Here is a 12,726-nt window from a genome sequence, read left to right on the forward strand (position 1 = left end):
CCAGGCAATCCCTATGTGTAAAGATTAGGAGGCCATCTTAAGATCAGGCTTGCACTTGAGCATGACAAATGCAGTTAAAATGCTTTGATGTCTTGCACTGTGCAAAAATCTATTAATTTCAGTTTAGATCCGACAATTGGCAAAGGATTAAATCTACAATAAAGTGTGATTATTCTTGTAGATATGAGATATAAATAAACCCTTATGCACTGCCATGGAATTACTGCTATTAGGTGATGGAAAGTGCACAGACAGCTGTCTAGCCAGACCCAAAACGGGAGAAAAGACATAAGGCAAGCAAAGGTAAAATTGGAAACCATATGAGCTTGTGAATCCACACTCTAGAGGGTACTTCTAAGTCGCTGTGCCTGTGCGTAAGTGCACACAGCACATGCAGCCGTGCCCAGTTTCCGAGCTCCAGTCCACGCTTTTTATTTGAAATCTGTGACTTGTAGTCTTGTTTATTCCATTATAAAACGGAACTACAAGTCCCAGAATTCAACAGTAAAAACTGGGACTAGAGCCGGACATCAGGCATGGACTTGGGAAACTTGGCAGCTATTCATGTATCTGGCCTGTAAAATATTACATGAAATCACACAGCCCTGTGCGGAGACAGGGGTCGGCGCCCACCATGGAACAGCCCTTGGGTGCCCACCATGGTACAGCCTTGGGTTCCCACCATGGTACAGCCCTTGGGCTCCCACCATGGTACAGCCCCTTCGGTGCCCACCATGGTACAGCCCTTGGGCGCCCACCATGGTACAGCCCTTGCTCGCCCACCATGGTACAGCCCCTTGGGCTCCCACCATGGTACAGCCCCTTGGGTGGTACAGCCCCTTGGGTGGCCACCATGGTACAGCCCTTGGGCGCCCACCACGGTATAGCCCCTTGGGTGCCCACCACGGTACAGCCCCTTGGGTGCCCACCACGGTACAGCCCCTTGGGTGCCCACTATGGTACAGCCCTTGGGCTCCCACCACGGTATAGCCTCTTGGGTGCCCACCACGGTACACCCCCTTGGGTGCCCACCATGGTACAGCCCTTGGGCCATGGTCTGTCTCCCTGCTTTCTGGTTCTAATTCAAGTGACTGGGTGCGGCCTGGTTATCTGCCTGGGCTCAACTGAAACCAGCACACCTTCCTGCAGAAGAGCAGGGCGTGGCTCACCGGGGCCATAAACCATGACATGACTTTGGAGCGGCTCTGCTTCCTGCTCAGTGTGACTCAGTGCACCCCTCCCCCAGAGGGTGGAATGGGATAGCAGCAGAGGGCGGTGAAGGCCAGTGCCAGAGTTAGACTCCTTACCTCTTCCCCTGGAGTCATGCCAAGAGGCAGAGAGTGCAGAGGAAGGAGAGGCGAACCCTCAGCAGACCATGAGTCACCTGCCCCTCAGCAGGCAATCCAGAGGTGCTATAGACCCATCCATGGGAAGCCTGGGCTTCTCCTGGAAGCAAACCATAAACTCCACCTCTACTGCACACCAACCCGGGGAAAGAAGCTCGAATCACCTCCCCTTGATACCGTGAAATCCAGCACCAGTCCCTTCTGAGATCCCACACCCCCCCGAGATGCTAGTCTTTTAGAAATGGGTGAAGCCCCTGGCACTTACATGAAGTGTGCCTCTCGCCCCGTTGGCCGTTCCTTGCCCTCACCGCCGTGAGAGCCGATCGGTTGGCATGTAGTGCCTAGGGTGTGAGAATGTAGGCTTTTAGCTGAGGCAAGGACAGCTTAGGTCTTGTGGTCCATTTTACTGTGATGATGTGTGATGCTGACGGGTTAGGTCTTGTGGCCCATTTTACTGTGATGCTGTGTGATGCTGACGGGTTAGGTCTTGTGGTCCATTTTACTGTGATGTTGCCAGGTTAGGTCTTGTGGTCCATTTTACTGTGATTCTGTGTGATGCTGACGGGTTAGGTCTTGTGGTCCATTTTACTGCGATGCTGTGTGATGCTGACGGGTTAGGTCTTGTGGTCCATTTCACTGTGATGCTGTGTGATGCTGACGGGTTAGGTCTTGTGGTCCATTTTACTGTGATGATGTGTGCTGCGCACAGGTTAGGTCTTGTGGTCCATTTTACTGTGATTCTGTGTGATGCTGACGGGTTAGGTCTTGTGGTCCATTTTACTGTGATTCTGTGTGATGCTGACGGGTTAGGTCTTGTGGTCCATTTTACTGTGATTCTGTGTGATGCTGACGGGTTAGGTCTTGTGGTCCATTTTACTGTGATGCTGTGTGATGCGGACGGGTTAGGTCTTGTGGTCCATTTTACTGTGATGCTGACAGGTTAGGTCTTGTGGTCCATCTTACTGTGATTCTGTGTGATGCTGACGGGTTAGGTCTTGTGGCCCATTTTACTGTGATGCTGTGTGATGCTGACAGGTTAGGTCTTGTGGTCCATTTTATTGTGATGCTATGTGATGCGGACGGGTAAGGTCTTGTGGTCCATTTTACTGTGATGCTGCAGTCTAACATGGTTTATTCTATGTCACCATAAAGACTCCTAGACGTTCACAGGCTGAGAAATGATGTCCAGTGACTTTCTGAGCAGATTGGACCTTCTCAAGGAGAAAGTAGCTGTCCCTACCTGAGTAACAAACTATCTAACACTTCACCTCCGAGAGCAGGTTCTGTGAACAGCAGAACTGCATGTCTTAGAGCACTGAACACATCCTGAAGTGTATTTCTTTACCAGTTGTTGGTCTCTGCTTTATTCCTATTGGTTGTGAGCACGTGACCCATGTACTAATGTAGTGAATGGATGAAGTTTTTGTCTAAGACCCTATAAAAGGGGGAGGTTTCTCCGTGTTGGAGAGAGACCCTTCCCCACCCCCTGAGGGTGAATCCACGCTAGGCTAGAACTCTCCTGAGTTTTTCTGCATTTCCTACTGTAACTGATGCCTTTAGATTAAGCTTCGATGGCCCGGGTCCAGCATGTCTGTATTGGGAATCATTTCAATAAATCTTAAAACTGAGATGCTTGTCTGCCAGTGTTCACCAGAGTAGACTCAGGAGGTCCACCCTCAGCACCTTCAACCCACCTTAGATCTCGCCTAAGGGATCCGCTGCCTGCAGACGTGCCCCCTTGGGTCATCACAGTTCCTCATAGACGCAGAAAGGGTAGAACCCCCTGGTGCACCGAGCCTGAAGGTACAACAAGACTACAAACGCCCTCCTGGCACTCTGCAGGGCAGCCTGTGCTCTTCAGGACACCCCAGGACAGCAAACGTGGTTCTCAGGCCTGTTGGTCACAAGGAAACCCCATTCGCAGCAGCACCGCCCCATGAGATATTTATTTATTCAGTAGAAAGAGTCAAATAAAAACCTCTGGAGACACTTCTACTACCTCCACTCGCTTCTTCCAGCCCATGTCACTTGGTGACGTTGTGGCTCATTTCAACCAAAGCATGCTGGTACCTGTAGTCCACCATCTCCTAAACATATGGCTCCATTTATCCCAACAGTCAGTGATTGTTTAATGCCCTTTAAATACACGTATCCTTCCAATGCCACTAGCCGCTTCCAATCCCGGGCTTTTTGGTTGCAAGTGGGATCCGTACTTATTCTGAAAAACCCTTCATCATTTGTGATCCATGGACCTCCATCCTTGCTAGCTGATGAATCCAACTCAGAAACATCTGGTGTGTCCTAACGTCTTCCAAGTGTTTTTTATAAAACTGGTACCCTGGCAGACAAGATTATGCTCTGATTTCACATCCTTTGCTCACACAGCTGGTGCCCAAATGATGTTCTTCCAAAGTCATGAACACACTCTGCCAACATGGTCTTACTGCCCAAGGGCACCGCACACGATGCAATGCTTTACTGAGCAGCGCCAACTTACGCCAACATGGGCTTCAAAGCTCGGACAGCGACCAGAGGCAGGAACAGCCCCTTGCTCCACTGAAGCAAGAAGGAAGCCGAGCTCAGTGTGACTCGACCAACTGATCATCCTCTGCAGACCTCAACTCTCTCAAACCTTCACCAACCAACGCCACCATAACCTCCGGAGCAAAGAACACCCTCTACAAAGTCACCTTCAGGAGCTGAGTGGATATTTCTCCCATAAAATAAATCTCCCTTCCTAAACCAAAGCCAATGAATCTCAAACCCTCCACAATTTGTCAACAAGATCTAAACTTTGGAGATGACATTCAACAGATCCTTGAGGCCCATTATTTATCAGAATATCATGTACAGAAAAATCGTCTGACATAAAATACCATTTCCTAAAAATTTTTTACAAAAGTATCATCCCACTGGATGTCGATAGTTTTTAACGCCTGCGAAGAAACGTTTTGTAGGCAACATTCTGGCCACGATATCAGACAATATTTTGACAATATTCTTCTGGTGCCGTCCCTCTAGCCCAGAAACCCCCCGGACCCCCCAGCAGACAGCCTCAAGTCTGTCCCTTCTCCGTACCCCCAGTTTAGCTAAACTCAAACCCCAATCCCTGATGTAAAGGCTTTGCTGATGGTCCCCCTCTGCTGTGGTGTAACATGGAGATGTTTTACCACCTCTGGGCATGGTAATGCGCACAGGTCAGGACTCCCTCTGGGCCCTGACAGGCTGAACCATGCTGTGGCGGGGAGGGTGGGCTTTACAATGTGCTGTGGAAGGGGTGACCGCACAGAAGCATCAGTGACTTGGGGAGACCACCCATGGTCTTCCAAGGAGGTGTCCCTCTAGGACAGTGGTCTCCAAACGTTTTAATTCCGCGCCCCTCCATTTGAAAAATAAAAATCAGTGGGCCCCCCTTCAGAATTTTTCACAATTATTTTATAAACATGGCAATGTTTAAATGAGTCTAGGCCTATTTAAACATTTCAGTTAAGTACTGTTACCTTTTTCTAATGCAATAATACGCTTCTACTTAAAACAAAGGCCTGTTATCTGTAAAATGCTTCTTTTGGCCAGAGTCTCCCCCCCCCCCCCCCCCGATCACTTGAGGCCCCCCTAGGGGGGTTCGCTCCCTAGTTTGAAGACCTCTGCCTAGGAGGACCTACGCTGACCGCAGATGGACACCTTGACCTTCTCCTGAGAGGCGGCGGGGGGGCCGTGGGTACCTGATGGGAGGGGGCGGCGCACGCACAAGGTGGTCAAGGACATTCTCTGAAGTGTTGCCACACACACCCGGGCATCCTCACCAGAGGGTGCCCATTTGTGGTGTTAATGCCTTGTGTGAAGGATTTACAAACAAACCCCATCCCCGGGTGGGTGGGGGAGGGAGGAGTGTTGTGGAAACACGTTTGGGATGAGACAAGGTGTTTGCATTCATCTTTCTGACCGTCAGGACTGTTACCTGCACGAGTCTTGTACCGTAAACCTGGCGCCACGAGGACCTCTTGTCACCCACTGGCGCTGACGTCAGCCCCTCTTTGGGGAGTATTGGATCCAACATTTCAAACACCCCTCAGATGTGTCCCGGTGCTCTGCCTGCTTTCATGAGTTACAGGGTGAAGCGTAGTTTAAAAACACACGTAAATATCATTTACAACTACCGCAATTTACGCCTCTCTTTGTTTGAGATTGCTGCAATAAAAATGTTATGTGGCCGAAGGTGTCACAGGGGACGGGGTCCCTTGGTATGTGTGGCTGGAGCTCACAAGGGGGGGGCAGTGGCAGGGCAGTGGGGGTGCTGTGCTCCACAAGCAGGGTACTGAAAAGGTTGGGAAAGTACACAGAAGTGAGTGATAACAATACTGAAAGGAGGCCGGACGGCAGGAGTGAAGAATGACTTCAGTGACTGTGCAGAGTTCAGTGCAGAGACAAGGAAGTCTGGTTAATAATCAATAACACGAGGTAATGCTCTGAAAGCAGATACATATTCTAGTTACACATTAACCAGAACAGATCTCGACGAGAAGTTAATGATTTAAGTGTCTTCAGAAACCACTCCTCGCAGTCAGGGCCAAGAGATGCCGGTGCCAGGGAGAAATAAGGTGGGACAGGGCGGGATGGGCAGTCCTGTAGGCAGCGCTTAATTTGTAAAGCAAAAGGTGCCGGAGCCCAAAGCTCTCCCCTGAATCACGCGGCTGCTGCAATTAAATGTACAAGCGCTGAATACTGAGGCAGCGCAATCCTGCAGCCATCTCGTGTCTTTTCCTCGCAGGAAATGCTTGAGGCAGAAAAATAAGTGCTGGTCCTCAAACATAAGTGCCGGTGCCCCGCAGCTGGCTCAAATTAAGCACTGCTCTGTAGGGCACACCCTGTGGGCCACAGGCTTTCTCCGGGCCTGTGCTCCTATGGACAAGAGCAGGTTATGGGAGGAGAGAAGGGCAGGCTGATCCAAGGAAATAGAGGGATTTCCTGAACACTCAGGCCCTCATTTACGGGAATTTGGCGTAGGGCAGCGTCGCAGGTCACCATCCTGTGCTGCCCTGGCCACAGTGAAAGGGGAGGAGTGCGCTGTATCTGTGGCACAGGGTGCGTTTCTGTCCTTTCCCTCCGCGCTGGCGCTCTTTTGGTTGCCTAGCACCAACGCAGAAGGCAACACACATAGAAAGACGAAAAAAATTGTATTTCTCTTCGTTGTGCATCATCTGAGGAAGCGTAAGGTTTTGACACATCCCCAGGTTTACATACATTTGTAAATCTGGGAAAGCATCCACATGTATGGGTGTTGCGAGGGAACCCCCACCGCAATGCCCATGGAACGCCCTCTGGCGCAGAGTAAGGCAACGCAGCGACCTGCGCTGCCTTACTTCATATCTATGAGGCCACTCAAAGCCAGGCATAATGACTTTGCGTCGCCTTATAGATATGATTTTGTGGACTACGCCACTGGAGTGCCACAAAAAGTGACACTCTAGTGGCATATGGGGCTCATAAATTTGCCCCCCATGCTTTTCAAATGAAAATAGAGCTGGAGTAGAGTCAGTGTCATGCCACCAAGGGCCCATCACAAACAAAAACATTTAGAGGCACCAGACTGTTGGCAGTGCACCTATGTCGCCCCAGGACAGTCCAGTTGCGGTTGGGTAGGAAGGGTTTGAGATGCCTTGCCCAGTGCTTAATTTGAACATAAAAAGGTGCCGGTGCCTAAAGCCCTCCTCTTAAACACGCGGCTGCTGCAATTAAATGAGTGAACATGGAATACTGAGGCGGCGTAATCCTGAAGCCATCGTGGGCATATTCAATCTATATAAAGCCACTCCCTGCCCCTTCAGCTCACTTTTGCAGCTTTCTACTTTCTCCCTTTGTGACGCTTTTTAGTTTTTCTCTTCCTCCATCTTTCCCATATGTGTAATTTGCTCGCTGGAAATGTTTGAGGCAGAAGAATAAGACCCGGCCCTCAAAAATAAGTGCTGGTGCTCAGCACCGGAAACAACAAGCACAGATTAAGCACTGGCCTTGCCGTTTGTCAGTTTTGATGCTTCAGCCCTGAGCAATGGGAGGAGGGGAAGCCGAGACCTTCTTATTGAACCTGTTTTTTTTATTCACTTTTTGCAGCTCAGCCATTGCTCTCCCCAAAGGTAAACAATACAGATTGACCGCCACAGCAGTAACAGCCTCCAGGCTGGAGATATCCATCTCTAGCCCGGCGGCCATCACTGTTCTGCCTGTGGAATTAGGACCCCACCTACCACCATGGTTTTCGTGGCTTCCTTAACGCCACAAAAACCATGGCGGTAGGCACAATCAGTGACAGGGAATTCCGTCCCTGTCACTGATAGGGGCCTCCCCTCCTCCAGTTAGCCCCCCCACCCTACCATACGTCTCAAAAGCCCCCGCCAAGGTCCCCCTACATTCACGCCCCCTTCACACACACACACACACACGCATACACACTCCCATTCCCACATGCATCCACGCATGCATGCAACCATTCACACACATATCCGCACACATTTTCGAACATACACCCAGACAAGCATTCACATAACACAACATACACACACTCACGCCTCCATACATGCAGACACACATTCAACACGCAACACACACCCGGATCCATGCATACAAAAACTTTCACACACACAGCCACACACACACAGAACACCCCCCACCCCTGTCGAGACCCGACTTACCTGTGTGCAGGGGGTCCTCCGGCAGGAGATGGGACGGGGCGCTGCTGCCACCAGCAGAACACCGCCAGACCATGTTATGGGTCATAACACGGCTGGTGGCAGTCTACTGGCGTGGCTCAGCTCCTGGCAGCAGCGCCACCTTACCGCCATCCGCCGGCATGGCCACAGCTGAATTTCTGACATTCTTCTGGTGGAAATCCGGCTGTGGTCATAATACGGTGGAAGGCTGGTAGCCGCGGCGATGTTCTTTTGGAGGCCGTTGGCGCTGCGGTTGGTGGTTTTTACCACCATTGTCATAATGAGGGCCTATGTCCTCCTGTGCGTGGTGATGAGCAGGTCACCGCGGGTTAGCTATGGCAGCACTGCTAACTGTAACTGGAGAATTATAGTTTTTGTTTTTTAAATTAAAGTGATTACGATAATGTCCCTCCTACTGTCATTTTTAAAGAACATTTAAACGTTTTTTTAACAATTATCTTTTACTTAACTTACTTTTTCATTACTCTTCTTGACAATATTTTCAGTGTCTTTATTATACGCTGCACCCAGATCGATCCGAGGCAAGCCAGCTCTGCGCGGCCTTTGGCTGAGTACAATTGCTTCTATGGCCTAGAGGGTCTCCAGGCCAGTATCTCACCCAAAGTTACTGCACACGGCCTTCAGTGTGTCTCTGCATACAGGGCCTGCCTACGGCCAGGCCTTGCATTCAATCCACATCTCTATAAAAGACAGTGCTCTTATCGCACAGTCGTACCCATCACAGTGCACCAGTTTCTTGTAAATGAGCTCCTTAGAGCCTCATTTACAAACCCTAGCTCCACCGGATCACGTTTTGTGACGCTGTGTGTGCACCATATCTATAAGATAGTGTTAAGCTCCTTTTCCTAGCTAAACACGCCCTTGTAGATATGGGCTGCCTCGACGCAGTTTTCTGGGTGTGCAACAGGTGTTGCTGTGGGCGTACCCACACAATACACATTGCTTTTTCACACTGCCTCACATTTACGAGAAATTGTAAACCTGAGGCAGCGTCAAAAACTAACGCCTCCCAGGGGAGGTGTTAGAGCAGCGCAACGAGAAAAAATCTTTTATTTCTCCTCGTTTTTTGCTCTGTCTATGTGTGCTGCATTTTACAGCACACATAGAAGGAGCCAATCGCCATTAAAGATTGTTTTTGTGCAGGAAGGTGTCCCTTCCTGCACAAAACATCTCCCCGGCAACGTAGCCATCCTTGCACCGAGGCACAAGGGTGCTGCACTGGTGCTAGGCAGCTAATTTACGCCAGCGCCGGGGGAAACACAGGGATGCGCCGTGTTCTTTTGAATATGGCACATCCCTGCGTTTTGGAAATGACGCCGTTCGGTTCAGCCAGATTGCTTCCGACACCACTCTGCACCATTTCCTTGTAGATGAGACCCTTAGTTCTCTTTTGTCCTGCCTCAATGACTGTTGGGGAACCCCAGATCCCACCCTTTGTAAAAGGGAAAAGTGTGGGAGAACATGACACTAACTTTGTTGGATTATCTGGAGTTGTTTCATCCACCTTATTTCTTGTACCCATAAGAATAACCACCCTAGGAGGTCCAGGTTGCCTAGTTAACACCTTGCTTTATCGTGTAACCACTGGCCTGTTTGTAGATTAGAAGTGAATATCAGCAAAGGGTATTGTCTGAACGTCCAAGGAAATTCCTCAGCAAGTCTAAACACTGGATGTTAATCCCTTAGCAATGGTACCAATCAAAGGACATATTATTTCTCTGATCATGGCGGTTGGGAACAATAAGGAGATGGTCTCCTGGACTCCTCAAAAGTGAAAACTATGCTGTAACCCTTAGAGTATCTTGATGCATAGGACATGACCCCTACACCAACTGGGTGACTAGGTCTGTGTTGCTTTCCTCTCAGTTCTGTCATCACAACGGTTCCTTCAATGGCTTTTGGTCTCCAAAAGATGTCAAGTCTGAATCTGCCTCAACTGGAAAGATGATAAACAATTCATTATCTATTACAGAGAAATAACAAGCATATACAGTTATGTCTTGTGCATAGTGGAAGTCCACAAACTCCGCCCAGGCCTACTTTACGTGGGCTACAAATCGCACCTAAATCCCAGTGTATTGTTTGACAGTACGCCTCGTTAAGGATTCATGATTTTTGGGGCTATTTTTATTTAAAACTTTTAAAATCCACAGCTCCAGTTCCCCTTGTTGGATTTCTGTTGTTTTGGTATCATTATATTTATTTAAATGTTCTCACATTTTCTATATTGGTTTGAGACTTTTGTTGTTGATTCTGACTTTATTACTGTTTGAAGTGCTTCATAAATACTTACACATTGGCTCTAAGTCAACTGTGTCTGCTCTGTACCGGGGGATCAGCTCAGGTTCTCCCTGACAGGATTGTGTTTGTGCTTAAGGTGTGTAGTCACTCCCCTTAACAGACCAGTTTCTTACAGTATGGAAATAAAATCTTAACTTCTGTTTAAAAAAAGCTGAAATTCACTTTTAAAAAACAGGTGAAAGTGGCTTTATGTTAGGTGTTCAGATGAGGTAAGAAGTTACCTTTAAATACAGTAGATACAACTCAAGATATTTGCCAGTTATAGGTCAGTATAACTTGCGTCCCCGTCCTGTGCGGTGCCACCAGTGGTGTTATCTAACCTGACTGACTCAATATGTGGCCATGAGCAGGCCGGAAGCTAGCTGTTTATCCTGAGAGGTTCAACAGTGACCAGATCATGTTATATAAGTTAGGAAGAGTGTGCGACGAGGTGAAGAGGAAGATTGTGCAGTGGTTCCCAACCTTTTGATTTCTGTGGACTCCCACTTTAACATTAATGGAACCCAGGGACCCCCACTGAATCATCATGGGAATCCGGGGACCCGCGCCTGAGTCATTACTGGAAGCTGGGGACCTAATTTGTCAAAATGTGTACATATTTTTTATTTTTCTAGGCTCTCGCGGACCCCCTGAGAAGGCTTCGCGGACCCCCAGGAGTTCCCGGACCACAGGTTGGGAACCACTGCGCTAGACAACAGAGACGAGTAAGGTTGCGCAGAAGGCGTCTCACCTGCGTCTGCTGAACGCTAAGGAGAGTGTTTATGAGGAACAAGGGAAAGCAATGGATATAGTGGGACCTGGGGGGGTGTTTGTAAAGGAACAGCACCCCCTTCTGCAGAACACGTAAACAAATGATGCCTATACATGATGTCTAGTGTACACTTCATAAGTTATTTATTTGCATTAATGTCAAACAATAGCGTAGGAAGGAAAAACAGTTTGTTTTGACTTCAAATACTCAGGCATGTGGGCAAACACAATCAATGGGTGTAGTCAGAATTCACAAGTACCACTGCTCTCGTGTACAGTAGTATCAACCTTTAAAATTGAGTCCGGGTACTGAAGTCAATGACGTTTCAATCCTTAGAAGATAATAGGAGGATCATCAGGATAGACTCTATTGCTCACTCGAAGACAGGCAGCTCAAGGCATCGCTCATCCTCTTCGGGCCCTGCGTATCAAGGAATTGCTCATCCTCTATGGGCCTTGCGTCTCAAGGTATTGCTCATCCTCTATGGGCCCTGCATATCAAGGCATCGCTCATCCTCTACGGGCCCTGCGTATCAAGGTATCGCTCATCCTCTACGGGCCCTGCGTATCAAGGTATCGCTCATCCGCTATGGGCCCTGCGTTTCAAGGTATCGCTCATCCTCTATGGGCCTTGCGTCTCAAGGTATCGCTCATCCTCTATGGGCCCTGCATATCAAGGCATCGCTCATCCTCTACGGGCCCTGCGTATCAAGGTATCGCTCATCCTCTACGGGCCCTGCGTATCAAGGTATCGCTCATCCGCTATGGGCCCTGCGTTTCAAGGTATCGCTCATCCTCTATGGGCCTTGCGTATCAAGGTGTCGCTCATCCTCTACGGGCCCTGTGTATCAAGGTGTCGCTCATCCTCTTCGGGCCCTGCGTATCAAGGTACCGCTCATCCTCTACGGGCCCTGCGTTTCAAGGTATCGCTCATCCTCTATGGGCCCTGCGTATCAAGGTATCGCTCATCCTCTACGGGCCCTGCGTATCAAGGTATCGCTCATCCGCTATGGGCCCTGCGTTTCAAGGTATCGCTCATCCTCTATGGGCCTTGCGTCTCAAGGTATCGCTCATCCTCTATGGGCCCTGCATATCAAGGCATCGCTCATCCTCTACGGGCCCTGCATATCAAGGTATCGCTCATCCTCTACGGCCCTGCGTATCAAGGTATCGCTCATCCGCTATGGACCCTGCGTTTCAAGGTATCGCTCATCCTATATGGGCCTTGCGTACCAAGGTGTCGCTCATCCTCTACGGGCCCTGTGTATCAAGGTGTCGCTCATCCTCTTCGGGCCCTGCGTATCAAGGTATCGCTCATCCTCTACGGGCCCTGCGTATCAAGGTACTGCTCATCCTCTACGGGCCCTGCATATCAAGGTATCGCTCATCCTCTTCGGGCCCTGCGTATCAAGGTATCGCTCATCCTCTACGGCCCTGCGTATCAAGGTATCGCTCATCCTCTACGGGCCCTGCGTTTCAAGGTATCGCTCATCCTCTATGGGCCTTGCGTATCAAGGTATCGCTCATCCTCTACGGGCCCTGTGTATCAAGGTGTCGCTCATCCTCTACGGGCCCTGTGTATCAAGGTACCGCTCATCCTCTAC

Source organism: Pleurodeles waltl, chromosome 1_2 (assembly GCF_031143425.1).
Source record: "Pleurodeles waltl isolate 20211129_DDA chromosome 1_2, aPleWal1.hap1.20221129, whole genome shotgun sequence".
Classification (NCBI taxonomy): Eukaryota; Metazoa; Chordata; class Amphibia; order Caudata; family Salamandridae; genus Pleurodeles; species Pleurodeles waltl.